General features: G+C 37.7%; 1 protein-coding gene across 1 annotated transcript in view; it reads right to left on the reverse strand.

Annotated features, from left to right (window-relative positions):
* Positions 1–20,770, reverse strand: part of gyg2 (glycogenin 2) — a 387,175-nt gene that overhangs the window by 268,040 nt on the left and 98,365 nt on the right. The gene's annotated exons all lie outside the window — the stretch shown is intronic.

The raw sequence follows: 20,770 nt of genomic DNA on the forward strand, positions 1-20,770 counted from the left end.
GAGGAGAGTTCAGCAAGGTTTAACCTGGTGTAAGGGACATAAAAAAAGGTTTATGCTGGTTTGGTGCTGGTCTAGCTAATGTTCAGCAACAAAACTTAGCTGGTGAAGCTGGTTAACCAAGAAAGTGGTTGGTTTTAGTTTAAAGAGGCATCATGGACATCAGCATCAACAAAGCAACATATAGTGCTCTCCAAAAGTTTGAAAATGTTCTAGGCAAACTACAGTCTTGGGCAATGTATGCATTAAGACATTGCATTAATAAGGGACAGTGATATTTTAGTATTATTTGTATACTCTTTTAGTATTTTTTAATATTTTGAATTAAATTGTATTTCTATATTTTTTATTTTCATTTTCATTTTAGTCTAATTATAGTTTTTTTTTCCTAATAGTCTTTTTATTTTACTAGTTTATTTCTATTTAGCTTTAATTTATTTATTTTTTTATTTCAGTTTTAGTTTTAGCAATTTTATACTTCAACTTAAAACTGCTGTCCATAAGTTTTGCCTCTTTGTCACCATCTCTGTTTGAAACCTGCAATTGCATTTATTTGTGGAATTATCATCTTTACGTGGGTTGTGCATCGGCACGGCTCCTCAGCGCAGATGAATTTAATATTTGCCGTCTAATGTCTAAAAGTTACGGACTGCAGCTATTAAAAAAAAAATAGCAATAAAAATAATTAGAAATGTTGCATTTGCAACTTGTCAGGGTTTGGGTGAAGGGATGAGGCGAGGACTCAGTAATGCAGAAGTTAAGGGCTTTTATTAATTATAAAAATAAAACAAAAACAAACAAAACACGCCCATGGGGGAAAACAAGACCAGCAGCTGGACAGGGCAAGACTTGGCAAGGCAAACAGGATCATCTTGGATCAATGCTATGGAAATGCCATTAGCGTGACTGGTGTCTGAAGCATGTGTGCCAACACAACAATTTCATTTGCGGACGACAATCCATAACGTCACTACCAGAGCGCCCACAACACATCTAGATTGAGCTTTTTGGCAGTTCTGTAGAGACAGTAGTCAGGAAGTTTAGGGAGGCTAGGGTGCTGTCAGCAGCTTTCAGGAAGTACATCCCTGCCAATCTAAATCTTCACCTAAGACCTCTGGGGGTCCTGGTTCATCAGAGTCTGAGGAATGGAGGTAGGGCCAGAGAGAGAGCATAGCCACTCGTGCTCCTCTGTAAACGCCGGGACTTTCCTTGTCACAGAGCACAGGAGCTTGGGTGATGTCCGAGGTAATTTTACCACTTGACAGTTATAAGTCTTAGGATGCGCCCTGAATGACTGTTGCATCCGACTTCAGCTAAGTAAGTCCATAGAATCAATTTATGCAATGCCCTTTACGGTTGTACATAGGCACAACTAATGAGGCAAGCATTCCCTCAGCATGGCGGAGTGGGTATTTGTTTCCCATCCAAGATTCAGTCTTCCACTTCGAAAGGGAACGTCTCAAGTTACATCGTAACCATGATTCCATGAGAAGGGGAACGAGACACTGTGTCTCGTTGCCCTGCCTCTGGCTCGCCTGCACGTCTCCTTTATACAAAGAAGTTGATGACGTACATTGCAGGTGCCCTCTTATACTCACGGGCACTCCAGTAGTGGCACCACGGACTGTCGCTGGCCAATGAAATTGCTGTGTTCTTCAGACACCGGCCACGCTGATGGTGTCCCCATAGCGTCAATCCATGATGCAGTGTCTCATTCCCCTTCTCAGGGAACTATGGTTACAGATGTAACCTGAGATGATTTATGCTGACATTGCCCAAAACATAAGCTGATGACCAGCTGTTTTTTTTTGTTTGTTTGTTTGTTTGTTTGTTTGTTTGTTTCCCAGCATGGGACAAATGGAAATTGAGGGACTGTTCTAACATAAAAGAGTAAGATCTGTTATCTTATAGTTGTTGGTTCAGTAATGATTCAAGGTACAAAAAGCTTCAGCCACAAACACAAAAATGTCAGCAACTGACAGCTCAGGAAACACAGCTCAAACCTCACCTCTATTTGCCCTCTCAGAAAGCAGCTCAGGGGCTCCATCAACAGTAAGTGAGAGCAGGTTCCTTACATCTTTTATTTTACATCCCACAGTAGTGTTAGCATGGTCAGTGAGATATTTATCAAGTTGTTTTTGTCTTTATTGTGACAGTAGGTGCAAGGGGTGGGAAGATCGCAATGCCGTATCTCTCAACCCACCTTTACTCTTTGACAGCTTCCAACACTGAGCGATCATGGATTAGTGTTGTTCTCTGAAAGCTTGGATATTTCTATCTGCTCGCTGACATCAGATGGTTTCTCACCTTGGCTTGGATCAGTTTTCCAGTGGGAAAAAAAAAAAAAAAAAACTGGTTGATGGCACAAGTAAAATAAACATTACGCCAATGTGGCCTCTCTGAAGAGGAATCGATAGTGTCATTTTGTGCTTTTAGAAAACGCAACGCACCGGATAGGGAAAACTTATAGCTAGAGAGATCTTAGCACTGATGGTGCTCTCTGCTAAATGGAGGGCTCATTACTTTGAAGGGAACCAAGGTTGTTTTCACACAAAAATGCAGCTCTTGGGAAAGCTTTTTGTTCATATAACATGAGCTTTCCTTTTACCAATCAATTGAGGTAAATTTACTTTTTTTCTCAGTATTCAATTTCATGACATTTATTGATATCATCATAGATGAATGAAAAATCGAAAAAACAGGTATCTTCTTGTTCTTGGAAACAAATGTTGGCTGATTATAATCAATAATTGCATATTATATAATTTCATTATGCTATATTTGTCACAATATTGTCTACTCATAAAATGCAATGCATTTTGGTTCAGTAATCACATTTATGCGCCTGTGCACACAAGAATAAAACCATGGTCACACACATACGTTTTATTCCTGTTATGATCAATGAATTAACCCGTATGCTTAAGCAATTATGCATGGTCAGCTGGTGAATTTGGTACAACGAATAACACCTATTTAAGGGAAAGATGTGTTAAGGTATGAAACAAGTCAGATATTTGACTATCAATGTAAAGTCATGTGCGACTGAAAAATATATACAATGATAAGATACAATGATATTCAACATAGACATTTGATAAGCAGTTTTGTAACCTGTTATGAATCATAAAAATATACATTTCAGCACACAAGATAAAACATTTTCATATCTGAAGAATAGAAGGCATGATGTAAGAAATATGCAACACTTTTTTCACTCTTGCTTAGTATTGACATTCATTCATTTAAAGTTCTCCCGAAATAAAAATGTATGTTTTTTAACTTTTAGTATGAATAGCCTTAAGGTTATGAATATCTAGTGTGTTCCAAAACAATGACAAAATTTGCATTTAGGAGATATAAGCATTCAAAACATAGTACACTATATAGGGGATAGGGAATGAGTTAGACAGTGTATGCTTTCCATTGAGGCGAATGAAGTCTGATTTCATGTTAGTGTCACACAGTCTATCCCGGTCCAGAGAAACATAGCACAGAGCGGATCATATCTGAGAGTCGGTACAGATCACAAAACGTATCAGGCACATTTGAATTCTGCACAGAATGCTATATTTTAAAGCAATATGCAGAAGATTAGGAGGAGAAACGGTTAGAGATTAGAAGGAAACTGCGGTTTTACTGAGCTCAATGGCTGAGCTGTGGTATAAACGAAACGCAAAACAAGAGTTGTTCGATGTCCTGTCTTCCTGTTTCAGTTGAAATTAAGTCAACATGTTGAATAATGCTGCTCGCTTTATATCGCAATTATGCAGTGTTTTCAACCACATAATGTTTATTTTAGGTTTCAGTTTGTGAATATTTTGAATAAAAAAGGAAAAAAATGAAATAGCAGACCAGTATAAAACAACAAAAATACTATGTAAGAGAAACTGCTAGTTAATTTCATTGATGGAGAAATTGATTTTTGTTGTTTTAAACAACAGCTGGTTAGAGTTTGGTTTCAGGTTGGGTTTACCTGCAGTAAAAACACAATGCATAATATGTAATACAGCTGCGTGTCTCCAAGTAATCTCTCAGTAGGCTGTATGCCAAACGTCACATGAACAAACAGGGAAACAGGTCTCATTGCATCCACTTGTCGGAGAAAGTGTTAACGCCAGCATGAACTGATGACAATATCCATGGACTTTTAAGGTAATCACCTAACCTAGCTAGTTCTTTTTATTGTTGCCTTTTATTCTATTTAAATATGTTAGCGAGAAGAACAATAATTAAAAAAAAAAAAAAAAAAAAAACTTTATTAAAACAAAGAAATGACTGTGTGCCATTTCCTTTAAGCCTGTGTCTTGACATTTTTAGTATTATCTTCATTTTTTTTAGTGTCATGCAAAGCGACTGTGAATATTTCTAATGCGATTTCTTTTGTTACTGTTGTGCCGGGTTCGAAATCAATGCAGGATTGTCTCAAAAAAGTAAAATGCCCAAAATTAATACAAATGCCCACAAATTCAAGATATGATCGGAAAAAAGGTATTTGTATGATATTGAGTGTATGAGTTTGTTTTTTTTTATATTATAACATAGGGTATAATTAAGAAATATCACAAGAGCAAGAGAGCTGTTTTCACGAATTGGCTATGGCTATGAAATTGCAAACGTGATATTGATTTTATACAAACGCTCAATAAATAAGAAGTTTATATTAAGTCACTTACATTTTAGACATAATTTTAGACACAAGATTTTGCTATTTTGGCAAAGAAAACAGCTCCAAACAATTTCATAGCAGAACTGTTTCCGAGGAACACGCTGCAGTGCTTCGTTCCTAAATGAATCAGCTGCTTTGAACAAATTAGTTGAATAAATTATTCTGTGACTCGCTCATTAAGTGTTTTGTTGCCACTGGCAGTTTCAGTTTCACATTTAAAAGTAGGCCTATCATTTTATTTTCCATCATATTTCTATATTCAAAATGCTATTTTAAAAACATTAACACCAACATTATTTATGCAGGTGTAATTGTAACAATTCAGTGCTACCTCTGCAACACAAGGATTAATTTTATTGTTAGTGATTTGATTGATAACAGCTCTATATAGTGTCTTATTATTCTAATTGTATTTATTGATTAAGTATAAGACATTTCTCAGACAGTAGATATGGATCATTTAGATGAGTGCTGGTCTGGTCTTGGTCTTGACTCGGTCACACCCTGCCTTTGTCTTGTCTTGTTCTCAACCCCACAAAGTCTTGGTCTTGTCTTGATCTCAACTTGGTCTCAAGTTTCGGTGGTCTGGACTACAACACTACTACAGACATATACATATTTATTAAAATCACCAATGATCTTATGAAAAGCTGCTCTTAAGAACATAATGATTATGAAAAAAAATGAGTGAAATGACATTTTGATCACGTCCTGTAGACTGCACTACTTCCCACTTTCTTGTTAATCTGGAACATTCGTCCTTTCCCTTTCCGAGGACACGGATGTGAAGTTCATCAGCATGAGTTGCCTAATTGCTACTGCTTAATTAGAGTAATTACAGTGAAATGAATGAAAGGAGAGTTAATGGTTTCTTTTCTTTTTTTTCTTTAGACCTAGAAACACACTATATGACTCCAGTCTGAACAATGCCATTAGATATACAGTGCTCAGCGTAAATGAGTACACCCCCTTTAAAAAAAGTAACATTCTAAACAATATCTCAATGAACACAAAAACAATTTCCAAAATGTTGAGATGACTAAGTTTAATATAACATCTGTTTAACTTATAACATGAAAGTAAGGTTAATAATATAACTTAGATTACACATTTTTCAGTTTTACTCAAATTAGGGTGATGCAAAAATGAGTACACCCCACAACAAAAACTACTACATCTAGTACTTTGTATGGCCTCCATGATTTTTAATGACAGCACCAGGTCTTCTAGGCATGGAATGAACAAGTTGGCAACATTTTGCAACATCTATCTTTTTCCATTCTTCAAGAATGACCTCTTTTAGAGACTGGATGCTGGATGGAGAGTGATGCTCAACTTGTCTCTTCAGAATTCCCCATAGGTGTTCGATTGGGTTCAGATCAGGAGCTACTAAATCACTTTCACCCTGTTCTTCTTCAGAAATCCAACAGTGGCCTTAGATGTGTGTTTAGGATCATTGTCATGTTGGAAAAGTGCACGACGATCAAGAGCACGGAGTGATGGTAGCATCTTCTCTTTCAGTATAGAGCAGTACATCTGTGAATTCATGATGCCATCAATGAAATGCAGCTCCCCGACACCAGCAGCACTCATGCAGCCCCACGTAAGGACACTGCCACCACCATGTTTCACTGTAGGCACCATGCATTTTTCTTTGTATTCCTCACCTTTGCAACGCCATACAGTTTTGAAGCCATCAGTTCCAAAAACATTTATCGTGGTCTCATCACTCCAGAGTATAGAGTCCCAGTAGTCTTCATCTTTATCAGCATGGGCCCTGGCAAACTCTAGGCGGGCTTTTTTGTGCCTGGGCTTTAGGAGAGACTTCTTTCGTGGACGACACCCATGCATGCCATTCCTCTGCAGTGTACGCCGTATTGTGTCACGGGAAATAGTCACCACAGTTTGGCTTTCTACTTCTTAAGATAACTGAGGTGAGCTTGCATGCCAATTTTCTTCAACCCTTCTCATCAGAGGACGCTCCTGTCGAGGTGTTAACTTCCGTGGATGACCTGGACATCTTCTGTGAAATGATTGCAGTTCCATCTTTTTTAAATTTTTGTACCACTTTTGCTAGAGTATTCTGACTGACAAGTAAAGCTTTGCTGATCTTCTTGTAGCCTTCACCTTTCTGGTGTAAAGAAATAATTTTCTTTCTCAGGTCTTGTGACATTTCTCTTCCATGTGGTGCCATTGCTGACAGCATGAAATGGGAAGGGGTTTTAACACCCTTTTATAGTCAACTGTCTTCTGGACACCTGTGTAATGAATAATTAGACTCACCTGTGGTTGAGTTCTTGTTAAATTAGACATTTGTAGTCTAAAATTTAGCTTTGCTCCAGAGACTTTCAGTGGGGTGTACTCATTTTTGCTTCACCCTAATTTGAGTAAAACAGAAAATATTGTTCTCTAAGTTATATTATTAACCATACTTTCATGTTATAAGTTAAACAGATGTTATATAAAACTTAGTCTTGTCAACATTGTGGAAATTGTTTTTGTGTTCATTGAGATGAACCTATTGTTTGAAATGTTACTTTTCAAAGGGGGTGTACTCATTTACGCTGAGCACTGTATGTGTTTGGTTTATCCAGAATGCTGAAGAAAAGGTAATAAAGTGGAGATAGTAAGGGGGGAAAGTAAGAGTTGTTCCGTAGTGCATTTTTGATAGAATAGATAGAAAACTCTTACATCATTGGCTCAGTTATTGCAAGCTCTTGCAAACTATTCTAACTCAAACTTTCCAATCTGTAGATTTGAAATAAAGATTGAAAAAGTTTTCAGAAGCTTAGTGGTGGTGGCATTGAAATGATGCAGCTGTGGTGTAGTTCATTTAACTTTAAATCCTGGAGATTGTATTTAGGCTTCAAAATTCATTAAACTTTAATTTATTTGTGAAGATTATGTTGACAATATGATGACAATAGTTGATCTGAAAGAGAAAACTGACAGTAAAAGAAGACTTACTAATTCCTACCTTTTTTCTAGCACTCATGACACATTTCAGAACACAATGACATGTGGAATTGAGCTGGTGTATAGCGTGATGTGTCAATATTTTGAATTTTATATATATATATATATATATATATATATATATATATATATATAAAACGATTAGTTCCTGTCCTTGATTCTGATTGGTCAATAGCTATTTTTTATTCACGATAAAACACGGCTATGACTGCTTCTGTGTATCACTACACAACACCCTTAGCAGCGTAAACATCATATGATACAGTATTCCAACTCTTTTAAACAAATCAGTAGGCTACCTGTCCCATGTTCAACTTCCATTTCCTTTTCTGGTAACCGATATGTCCGTGAATCAAGCTCTTTTTTTCCTCTGCCACAAAACCTTTGTGGTTAAATTCCATAAACTGTTGTTCATTTTAATTTGTAGCTCATGCTTTTTACAGTAACTGACTCTTTCTGTTTTGGTTTCATTTTCATTCTGTTCCCTGTTCTGTCTGCTAGTTTGTTTAGTTCCATGGATTACTCTGTGTGTATTTAAGCCCTTAGTTTCCTCTGTTCATGGTTCGGTGTCGTCTTAGTTTGAATGTAGTTGTGTTATATTATCACTCCTTGTAATTCTCTTGCATTTTTCCTAATTGGATAGCATCAAGTCAGTTAAACTACTGAGATATTGATCTGGTCAGTTAAGTAGCAGAGGGGGTTGTTAATCAGTTTCAGCTGCTTTTGTGTTAATGAAATTAACAACAGGTGCAACTAGATGGGCAAAAATGAGACGACCCCCAAAACAGGAATGGTTTTACAGGTGGAGGCCACTGACATTTTTTTCCTCTACTCATCTTTTCTGACTGTTTTTCACTAGTTTTGCATTTGGCTAGGGTCAGTGTCACTACTGGTAGCATGAGGCAATACCTGGACCCTACAGAGGTTGCACAGGCAGTCCAACTCCTCCAAGATGGCACATCAATACATGCCATTGCCAGAAGGTTTGCTGTGTCTCCCAGCAAAGTCTCAAGAGCATGGAGGAGATTCCAGGAGACAGGCAGTTACTCTAGCCATATAAGGCCCTTAATCCATCAGCAGGACCGGTATCTTCTCCTTTGTGCAAGGAGGAACAGGGTGAGCACTGCCAGAGCCCTACAAAATGACCTCCAGCAGGCCACTGGTGTGAATGTCTCTGACCAAACAATCAGAAACAGACATCATGAGGGTGGCCTGAGGGCCCGACGTCCTCTAGTGGGCCCTGTGCTCACTGTCCAGCACCATGGAGCTTGATTGGCATTTGCCATTGAACACCAGAATTGGCAGGTCCGCCACTGGCGCCCTGTACTTTTCACAGATGAGAGCAGGTTCACCCTGAGCATGTGACAGACGTGAAGGGTCTGGAGAAGCCGTGGAGAACGTTATGTTGCCTGTAACATCGTTCTGCTGCCTGTAACATTGCTGCCATTTTGCTTCAATGAAATTTCAGCAAAATGGACTAGCCTGCTGCATCATTTTTTCACTTTGATTTTTGGGGTGTCTTTGAATTCAGTCCTCTGTAGGTTAATATTTTAATTTCCATCAAACGATGTGGCATCCTTTCGTTCCTAACACATTATCCAGTCCATATCAGTATATATATCCAGCATGATATTTTTCCTCATTGAGATCTGATGTGTTTTCAAAGTGTTCCGTGTTTTTGAGCAGTGTATACATATATATATATATATATGTATATGTATATGTGTATATGTACTGGATCTGTTTGTGTTATTCCTCATCTTCCTGCAATCATTACAACCACCCATTCGTGACAGTTACATGGTACATATCTCTCTAACATCATCTATTGCTAAGTGCCCCTGAGTTCTTCAATGTTCTTTCATGATGTTGCGAGAAAGCTGCTGCTTATCTGTAGGGCTGAAAAGTTATGGAGCATGAAGTCCTCTGTTTGAAATTGATAAAGCCTGGAGAACTGTGTTTCCCATCAGGTCAAAAGCTTATCGGTACAACCAGCCTGGAGTCGTGGCCTGCAATGCTGCGCTCTGGGGACCATCACCAAGCCAGTCATGGGGGATACTCTCTTTGGAGACTCTGTTGATGTGGTTGAACTGGAGGCTTTTCTTTATTAAACTTGAGAATCCTGCTGGTGTTTGGGAAGTTATCAAAAGAGTCTACTTCCTAATGGGCAAAACATGTTGAACTGTTGCTTCTGTAGAGTTAGAACTGACATTGAACAGTGATTGAAATTGGGGAGGGGAGATTGATCATGGTAATGAATCAATAAGAGTGTCTACGTCAAAGATTTTTTTTTTTTTTTTTTAATTACTTTAAAACGCTCTTTGTTTGCATGCTGTTTTTGTATGGTTTTAAAACCATTTTCAAGAAAATTTCAAATTAATGACTGTTAAAATGCCATGTGATATAATGGTAAATCATACATTTCACATTACATTTATTGGCCAATCATGTACAGATATATCATACAGTACATTACATTATTGTGATAAAAAAAAAAAAAAACAGACCAATATTAATTATTAACAAAGAAAGCTCCTCAAGAAGGCATGCAGGAAAAATCTGGGAAAAAAAAAAAAAAAAAAATCTGTTTTTACCAAGAAGGATTTTGTTTGGACAAAAACAGTCAGTTACAAATGTCTTATGTGTTACAGCTGCTGAAAAGAACCCAAGATTTTTTTTCTCTGTCTGACAGTTTGTCTTTAACCAGCCAAACACTTTACTTGACATTCTATTTCACCATTAGTGTCCATCACACCCCTGACTGCAGTCTGTGTCTACAAGAAAGAAAGGTTTGTGTGTGTGTACATGTGAATGAGACTGCGTAAGCAGAAGGCCCACAGGGCAAACTGCTGTGACGTTCTGATAATTGAGTTTCTCCCAGCAGTGAGACAGTCAAACCAGGGCTGAATCCAGTTGTCCCATTCTTATCAGTAGTGTAATGCAGGGAGTAGAGGTGCCTTCCCACACACAAGCAGTATGAATTAGAGCGAACGAAATAGGGAGAGAGAGAAGGATGCATGCAGTGCAAAAGGGAGGCTTTCATATAGAGGTGTTCAATGGGAAGGAAAGGAAAATGGCAGCTTTCATACAGACAATAAAATGATGACTGCTATTTCCACAGTATGGGCAGCACTGCTGCCTTTCACTTTATGTCTGTAGCATGTTTCTTACGATGGCCTCGATCCCTGATTGCCTCCACTCCATCAACAACAGAGTGAAACAATCCGGACACTCATAAATCCTGCTCACTATTAGTGATAAAAGGGGGGTTATTTCGAATCATGCCTGCGAGAGATATCTCTCTCTCTCTCTCTCTCTCAGGGTGGCGCTCCCTCTCTCTCTCTGGTTGGTCTCTTGGTATTCCCAGCGCTGGCTGACAGAGTGAGTGCCTATAAAACATGCAGAATGCCATCTGTGACTTTTCCCTTTGGGCATGACTTCTAATCAACAGCAGTCACAGAGCTTTGTTCATTTCTTTTGTTCTGTTGATGCACACAGCATCACAACATCCAAGCCCTTCACTTCAGTTCACCGCTGATAATTGGATTGCGTGAACAGTTTTGTGCATGGCTATGTTTTTGCAGATTTATAAATATCTTATTCTGTGATTCACAATATGGAGTGTACCATGATTGTGTGAAGGGAAGTGAAGTGCACTGAGTTCTTATCAGCGTAAAGTTTTCCACAAGCTGCCTCAGATTAGAGAGAACATTTCTGGTTGTCATCAAAAATGAGTATGTTCAGATTACATAAAGGATTGCATTTCTTCAATGAGGTCTATATTACCTGAAGAAAGCTAGCTGTTAGCATTAGCATTCCTTGTCATCTCAAAAGCAGTTGCTGGTGCATCTTCATTTATGGGCACTCCATTTTGAAGACAGGTGATTTTTAATTAATCATAAATTATATGTCACTAATTACAGTGGTGTCACAGAAAATTCCTGATTGTGAAAAGTTAAAGGGACAGTTCACCAAAAAATGAAAATGATGTCATCATTAACTCGCCCTAAGTTGTTCCAAAATCTGTATACATTTCTTTGTTCTGCTGAACACAAAGGAAGATATTTTGAAGGAAGTTTGTAACCAGGCCGCTTTGGGGCACCATTGACTTCCATAGTAGAAAAAAAAATACTATGGAAGTCAATGGTGTCCCAGAATTGTTTCCCACATTCTTCAAAATATATATTCCTTTGTGCTCAACAGAACAAAGAAATTTATACAGGTTTGGAACAACCTGAGGGTTAGTAAATGATGACAGAATTTTCATTTTCGGGTGAACTATCCCTTTAATTCTTGCACTGAGCAACTTCCCAATCATTATATAATATACCCTTGTGAAAAAGTATAGCATACTTTTTATGGCAATAACACTTTAAAAGATAGCCTACTTAAGTGTGAACTAATTTATTGTTTATTGCAATTAAATGAAAATGCTTTATAGTTTAAATTGGTATTAAATGCAATTAGTTGAGAGTGCTTTTTTCTACCCACGTTTAAGTAGGATGAATTCAGTGTGATTGGGACACTTTTTCCCATTGAGATAACTTGGAAAAAGTATCTCAATCAGCCTGAATTCATCCTACATTTATTTATAATTTCATAATTACTCCTATTGTCTTTGAAATATGGTTAAATTGAGGAGCTTTTGCACCATAGGAACCTTTTTATAGTTTCTAGAACTATTGGCTGAAGTACCCGGATTTTGCTGTGTTCGCACCTCAGGAACTATAGGAACAATTTTAGTTCTGGGGGAACTAAATTAGCTCCTACTTCAGAGTAGGTTCTAAACGCATGATTTTTTTCCTCAAACCAGTTCAGCGGAAATCCCGCCCTGCAACCAGTTTCATTGGCTGAGGTTACAGTGACGGGTAGGTTTAGGGATCAGTGTTTGGTGTAGGCAATCATTACTGTGATTGACATGGCCAATGAAATCTTTAGAATCGGCTCCAGGATGGGATTTCTGCTGGGGGGGGGGGGGGGGAGAATCACGCTGCCTAAACCAGCACTATAGGAAGTACCAGTGATGTGAGGGTACGTTGATTGGTCAAACGCATGTCAGACACTGGCACCTGGCATTTTTAAAAAGCTGTGTAAACATATTTACTTCACGAATAAGGAAAACAGCGATAACGGCATTTACCTGTTGTCTGCAGGGTTGTGTTCTTTTCTCCACCTCGATGATATGCAATACTTAAAGTTGTCATAGGAGACTTCGTCTCTAGGCCCCACTTTTTGCTCTTTCAGTTGCGTAGATCACCGTTTTTTAGCTTTTGTAAATGCTGCGCTTAAAGTTGCCGCTATCGGACGCTTCGGAGTTCCTATTCCCGGTGTGAATGCAACCAGGAACATGTCCAGGGAGAGAAATTAGTTCCCGGGGAACTATCCTAGTGGCTAGTTCCTATAACTGAGTTCCTAAACTATTCGGTGCGAAAGCCCCTTTAGACTGTTGAATGTATTGACAAGCATTTATGATAAACTAAACTTTAATGTAACTTTAAACTTAATATTATGTATTCAAACATATCTAGTTATTTGCAAATTGGTACATTTATATAATATAATAGTCATGGAATGTAGACTCAGACAAGATGATAACATGAATGTTAAACAGTTTATTGACAGCAATGAGAAAAATGGAGGAATCAGGTGAGTATTCATATCTATTTAACATTAGCAGAGCAGTACAAATGATAACAGAAATTTCCTTTTGCAGGTGCAGGAGATCGTGGATGGCTGAGTGGATAGATAGAGGGATGAGCGCGCACACACCTTTTTGGTAGCTGTCAGTTAGCAGGTGATCCTTGATGCAGGTAACAAAGAAACTTGACAGAGCACATGAGGAAGAGAGAACACAATGGAGATAGAATGCTGGAGAATAAACACTGGAGACAGTCACAGGGAAAGAGGTTTAAAATGCACATTCAATACAATTAAGCACAACTTCTTTTTTACATGGGTATGTGCACCCGGTATTAAAAACGTAGGCCTATATAAAAATTAAAAATGGAAAAATGTATATAAGCTTGTTTGTAGCATGCATGTTTGTAGCATGTACAATTAATTGCGTGTGTATGGACTTGGACAGTGTTTGCGCTCTCAGCACAGATAGATGGCTGTTATGGTAAAGAGTATATATATATATATATATATATATATATATATATATATATATATAAATAATATGATTCTTTATACATGGCTGCAATTTATATACAACATTTTTCCTCCAGCATGTTTATTGGTGCTTTTAACCAGCATAATGGTGTAATTACAACACTTACCAGCAGGGGCTAAGTGCCTTGCATGCTAACTAGCCAAGCCTTGCATTTTTCAGACTGAACATCAGATTTTGCACAGAAAAAAAACTTTTGATTTTTACTTTGCAGGTTTATATAATTCTACATGTATGTCTTTTCTTCTTTTCAGCAGATTTTAACCCTTCTTTCTTTCTCTCCTAAGAAACCATCATACTGCAGTAGCCAAAACACAAGCTAGGGGGCAATAGTAACCACTGAACAGATGGTCAGGACAAGAGGCATGTCAACACAGGGATATGTAGACACACTTCCACCCTTCTCATAGAAGCCCCTTAATGAGAAATTACACACTCAGTGATTTGAGTGATGAGTAACTCAAGCAGATGGCTGAAGAATCTAGGATGTACATGTAGGCTGAGGAGTTCGGATGTATGAAGGATTTACCACAGCGAAATTCATGGGATTGGTGCTGAAATATTTTGCTGTTTTTGCAGGTTGCTGTACAGTATAGTACACATTTTCAGATTTAGTTAACTTTGATTCTAACAACTGTAATATCATTTGAAAATATATGAATAAATTAATCAATTAATCAATCAATGAGCAGACATCTTTTAAACATGTAAGACTCATGATCTGCTGCCTGCCACTTCCATACTTGATTTATTAAGGACATTAAATGCACAGTCTAAGTGGTTACTCCATAAAAAGCAATGGAAAGACTCACCTGTTACTACATATGGGATCCAGCTGCTGTGGAGTTGGATAATGAAGTCTGGCTGAGGATCTTTCCATTGGGATTTCTCCGTTGGATTTTTCATTACGGATGGTGATATGTTTATGCCTCAAAAGCAAACATTTCTGTCAGAAAACTGAAATTTCTGATGATGGATGAGAGTATACTTTAAAATGGTGCATTTAGAAATAAGGGTAAACTAATGTAATGACGTTTTTCCTCTGTCTGTGTATAATCTCCCTCTTCCCACTGGAGTAGGAGCAGCTGGTCATCTTCAACAAATGTTGCCCTACTATAAATGGCAACCAAAACAGCTGAATTATGGGTCTAACCCACTTCTTTTTCTGCAATATAGTCTTTTTATAAGACTGGCGATCATAGCCTTTTAGAGACTATGGTTCACAAACAGGAAGAGTCGATGGGGTATTTTGCTCTGCTTGTCCATTACGCTAATGAATGTTTTGTCTCTTTATGGACTAACTGTGTATTTGTAGTATACTGTAAACTGCAGCTGATTTATTCAAACGGCTTTGCATACACTCATTTGTCTTCATATCCTAACTGAATTGTGCATTTAATTTTGTGTGGTATATGATTACATAAAAATGAAATGAATGTGGTGCAGGTCTAGTGAGTCATGTTCATTTGAATGTACTGGGTTCCATATTTTTCACATTCAGTTTTTTTTTTTTTTTTTCTGCAGAAGGGAATGTCATATGATAAAGATGTAAAATTTACATTCTTCAACATTTCATCAAAGGTGAGTGATGTAAACAGGTGTGAAACTCTACATGTATAGCTTCTCAACTCCCATATTATATATATATATATATATATATATATATATATATATATATATATATATATATATATATATATATATATACAGTGGGTACGGAAAATATTCAGACCCCCTTAAATTGTTCACTCTTTGTTATATTGCAGCCATTTGCTAAAATCATTGAAGTTATTTTTTTTTTTTCTCATTAATGTACACACAGCACCCCATATTGACAGAAAAACACAGAATTGTTGACATTTTTGCAGATTTATTAAAAAAGAAAAAATGAAATATCACATGGTCCTAAGTATTCAGACCCTTTGCTCAGTATTTAGTAGAAGCACCCTTTTGATCTAATACAGCCATGAGACTTTTTGGGAAAGATGCAACAAGTTTTTCACACCTGAATTTGGGGATCCTCTGCCATTCCTCCTTGCAGATCCTCTCCAGTTCTGTCAGGTTGGATGGTAAACGCTGGTGGACAGCCATTTTTAGGTCTCTCCAGAGATGCTCAATTGGGTTTAAGTCAGGGCTCTGGCTGGGCCATTCAAGAACAGTCACAGAGTTGTTGTGAAGAGCTTCCTTCGTTATTTTAGCTGTGTGCTTAGGGTCATTGTCTTGTTGGAAGGTAAACCTTCGGCCCAGTCTGAGGTCCTGAGCACTCTGGAGAAGGTTTTCGTCCAGGATATCCCTGTACTTGGCCGCATTCATCTTTCCCTCGATTGCAACCAGTCGTCCTGTCCCTGCACCACCATGCTTCACTGTTGGGACTGTATTGGACAGGTGATGAGCAGTGCCTGGTTTTCTCCACACATACCGCTTAGAATTAAGGCCAAAAAGTTCTATCTTGGTCTCATCAGACCAGAGAATCTTATTTCTCACCATTTTGGAGTCCTTCAGGTGTTTTTTCATGTGTCTTGCACTGAGGAGAGGAGGAGAGGCTTCCGTCGAGCCACTCTGCCATAAAGCCCCAACTGGTGGAGGGCTGCAGTGATGGTTGACTTTCTACAACTTTCTCCCATCTCCCGACTGCATCTCTGGAGCTCAGCCACAGTGATCTTTGGGTTCTTCTTTACCTTCTCCCCCGATAACTCAGTTTGGCCGGACGGCCAGCTCTAGGAAGGGTTCTGGTCGTCCCAAACATCTTCCATTTAAGGATTATGGAGGCCACTGTGCTCTTAGGAACCTTAAGTGCAGCAGAAATGTTTTTGTAACCTTGTCCAGATCTGTGCCTTGCCACAATTCTGTCTTTGAGCTCTTCAGGCAGTTCCTTTGACCTCATGATTCTCATTTGCTCTGACATGCACTGTGAGCTGTAAGGTCTTATATAGACAGATGTGTGGCTTTCCTAATCAAGTCCAATCAGTATAATCAAACACAGCTGGACTCAAATGAAGGTGTAGAACCATCTCAAGGATGATCAGAAGAAATGGACAGCACCTGAGTTAAATATATGAGTGTCACAGCAAAGGGTCTGAATACTTAGGACCATGTGATATTCCAGTTTTTCTTTTTTAATAAATCTGCAAAAATGTCAACAATTCTGTGTTTTTCTGTCAATATGGGGTGCTGTGTATACATTAATGAGGAAAAACAATGAACTTAAATGATTTTAGCAAATGGCTGCAATATAACAAAGAGTGAAAAATTTAAGGGGGTCTGAATACTTTCCGTGCCCACTGTATATATATATATATATATATATTTGTCTGCAGTAATATCCGAAGGCCCTTATATATATGCAAAGTTACAAAGCACAATGTCCATCACTCCAAAGGGAGTTATTCTATATCAGTTAGCACTGTTTCTGAACTCCCCGAAACGAAAGTTACGTACATGTTAACAAATTTAAAAATGTCAAATGTCAAAGACATGCTGTTTTTTCCACATTGCGAATCTCAATCCCATTTATTCTGCCTTCCTAAGGTGGACAAACTTAAGAAAACAGTCGTTAAAATTTATTTTTAACACTATTCTCCCTCAGCAGTACAACCACAACCTTTTGTGTTCTCTTTTCCAACGAGTGCTTCCAGAACCATGTAGCTCAGTGCTGGTCAGATGTTATAAATGACATGTATAACATAACATCTGAAATGTGAGAGAGGTATAAAATAAAGAATTACCACTGTGAAACATTCTGCACAAGTCCTGCTTGTGAAGGTGTTTCAGCTTTATCAGCTTGTTCTTCTTGACTATCATTATCAGACTTAACTGACACTGAAACTAATGCATAGGACCCCTTTAAAATAGATCACAATTTCTACCCTATGTTAGTTAGAGCTTTGCATAAGTTAGAGCTTGTTTTATCCTAATTTATAGATTGTTTTGTCTTATTTTGAATCATTTTAAGTCATCTTGAGGCCCCCTTCTTAAGAACCACTGCTCTATACCATGTCTGATGCTGCATGATTGGTTCTGCTCAGCCAATGATGTGAGAGAATAATGGAACCCTGCCTCATCCACATCGCCATTCATTATATAATTTCTTATATACCATGAACATGTTAAATATGATAACATGTGGGGGACCTTTTGTCCCAGACCAGAGCAGTTTGTTTCTCTCAGAAATACTGATATTTTGTATGTAACACCATTCTAACAAGACGTGACTGACGTACAACTTATTCATGTTAAAGGCTTGCCATGCCAGTTTCTGTCAGTATGAACATGTCAGATTAACAGCCATGCAGCGTTACAGAATTCTACAGATTTTAAATGTTAGAGCTGACATTGTGTGTGCATGTACTGTAGCTGACTCTAACACTCAGAAATGCAATGTTCCAAGGGCATTGGTGGTGGCAACGGCTGTTACCCTGTCAGTGAATATGATATGTACTCAGACTGACAGCCTCTGAAAGGCTTAATGGAGTTCTGCAAGCTAACCATGCAAGCCAACAGTCTATTTCCTCCCCCAAAGACGGCTGAATGATATGACATTGCATTACTTGCTACACAGAAAAGACTCAATCATCGTTAGGTTACAAAATACATACATCAGAAAGACTGAAAAATACGGTTAGTAGCTTATGAGCCTAAGCTGAAGACGTGCTCTACTTTGATCTGGAGAGGAATGGTAGTGTAACAGCTTTCACAGAACCCATAATAAAATACTGAGCTGGTTTGAGCTTCTGTGCTTGAGAGAGAATAAAAGGCACTTTCCATAGATTGCAACTGGCCCTAAAACTCTTTAAAGCAACACTATGTAGTTTTTCGACCTTAAAATAATGTCTCTAAAATTATTTCAGTGGTAGAACAACTCTTAACCAGACAAATTCTACTGCAGCTGCTACCTGAGCAGCCTCCTGACACTCTACAAGTTCAGTGTTCGGGTCGGTACACACAGCCCCACCCATCCCCTGCCAGCAGAAGAGTGCGACCTGCTTTACGGCATAAGTCACATATTTTACTCATAGCCTGGGTGGAGTTAACGGCTACCTATAAGACGAAACTATCTAATATGCAAGTCTCAAAACCATGCGGACAACATTTTATTCTATTATAGCCTACAAATTACACCCTTTGGTGTTTCCTGAAACCATAGTTCAAATGAACATTCGCAAACTGCATCGCAAACTTGTGTGGTTGGAATGACAGCTCTTGACTTGTGGTTAGAAGCATAGTTCCTTGTTTTTATGACACGTGGACTTAATAAATCATTATCTTGTGCAAAATAAGCAAGCTCGACATTAAGTACAATGTATATCTTTATTTCGAATATATACAAATGTCATTTACATATTTTAGTTTGTCAAAAGATTTTAAGCACTGTTTTTGAATAATGTGCATGTGTATACGTGCTCTAGTAAGCAAGAATGAGCCTATGGTTGAATCTGGAAATAAAGCAAAATAACTGAGAAAAACGAGACTTAGTCCTCAGATGCCATGTCCGTAATTTGTAGCAAAAAATCTAGCATTAATTCGATATCAAATGGATTCATTTAAAAAAGTTATTACTCCACAACCTGCGTGACGTCATTCACCAACGTGACTGAACGACAGGTTTGCGACAATACGGTTTCGGGAAACAGTCGTGACTAGCTGGTTGATTTGTTGAACGATGCATCGTAGGCTACTTTGGTAGTGAAGCAGTGAGTTATGAAATGTACGGGAAACGCACCCCAGGTCGGTGGACATGGTTTCCAAACGAGGTTTCTGCATTCGCCGGTTCCGTCAGATTAGTCAATATTACGCTGCCCATTGGGAAGCTTACACAGCGACAGTATTTACGACACTGGTAACAGACAATTGCGCTTATCAACCACATGGGGGAACCGTGAGCAAATGTTCCGTGCTGTTGCTTTAAATGCTATTTATTTTACAACAAATGGTCAGAGAAAATAAGGAGCTTAATGTTCATGAGGTCAACTTTCATATTGGCTCTTTTATTTTCTGTAATTTATCATTTATGTTATTTAAAGATATATGTTTCCCATATTTTAAAGCAAAAAAAAAAAAAAAAAAACATTTTTTTTTCAAATAACATAGATGAACACATGATAACAATTTTTTGTAAAAAAAAAAAAAAAAAAAATGAGGAAATTATTATTATTTTTTTTTTTTAACTTCCACTATATTATAGAAAATGTTCAAATAATGTCTTTTCTTTCTGAACTAAATTACAATTTTAATTAAAAAAAGAAAATTATGGGGCTAATATATTGTATCACATAATACAATCTCACATCACACAAAATGCGAAACATAGCTACTAGATAGATATTAAGGTTTTGGTAATTAATTAAAACTACTTTTAAAACTAAGTTTTATGTTAGGTTAATTTTATTTTAGATAATTAGCTGATGCCATTACATTTGTGCCTTCAACGTAAGAAGCATAAAAAATGAAAAAAATGATTAGAGATGCTTGTTTTATGTAACAGAATAAAAACTGACATTTCTAACTTGTTAAAATGCTTTGGATTTTAGATATCACATTTTTGAAAGTCTAAAGAGAAAGTTCATGGTGCCTGACCATTTCCCTTAGGCTGGTCAGGGAGCACAGTCCATAAATAGACACTTAAGGTTTAAACATGGGTCAGTGAGTCCATAACAGTAAGTGTATGAGTGAATGGGTTGTAAGTTTTGTATGGGGTCTTGAGCAGCTGTGCTAAATTATTTTATTAAGAGAACGCGAGTTAAATAAATAAATACATTTATTTAGTATTGTCTTGAATAAGCTATTCAACATAACAGATGTTTACAGTCCACAGTTTACACAAATTAACCCATTCACAAGTTTATATACATTTGATTCTGTTTTTATGTTTTGTGATATGTGTCTCTTTGTCTTGAGCAGTTAAAATGCCCAATCCTCCAGGTCATACATTCTTTGGTTTTTTAGCATATTCTGCACAT

Source organism: Ctenopharyngodon idella, chromosome 1, assembly GCF_019924925.1.
Source record: "Ctenopharyngodon idella isolate HZGC_01 chromosome 1, HZGC01, whole genome shotgun sequence".
Classification (NCBI taxonomy): domain Eukaryota; kingdom Metazoa; phylum Chordata; class Actinopteri; order Cypriniformes; family Xenocyprididae; genus Ctenopharyngodon; species Ctenopharyngodon idella.